This window comes from Gavialis gangeticus, unplaced genomic scaffold (genome assembly GCF_001723915.1).
Source record: "Gavialis gangeticus isolate Ggan-Ray unplaced genomic scaffold, GavGan_comp1, whole genome shotgun sequence".
Lineage (NCBI taxonomy): Eukaryota > Metazoa > Chordata > Crocodylia > Gavialidae > Gavialis > Gavialis gangeticus.
In genome coordinates this window covers 2842716-2843029 of record NW_017729034.1, presented here as the reverse complement: position 1 = coordinate 2843029, position 314 = coordinate 2842716, and positions in this window count along the sequence as shown.

The window sequence follows — 314 nt, the reverse complement described above, 5'->3', positions numbered from 1 at the left end:
AACAAATGTTCCCCCAGATACTGTTGGTCACCCCTGATAAACTAATAGGTGGCCATTGGATCCCTGAGCCTGTGCTTTTCCAGGCTAAAGAGGCTCTCAGTTTGTCATTGTAAGATCTGTTTTCTTGACCTCTGATCATGTGCGTGGCTCTTCTCTGGACTCTCTCAAGATTCTCCACATCCTTTTTGAATTGTGGGGCCCAAAACTGGATGCAGTACTGCAGCTGCAGCCTCACCAAGGCCGAGTACAAGGGGAGAATGACGTCTCAGGATTTGCTTGAGAAGCATCTATGGATGCAAGCCAGCGTTTTGGTC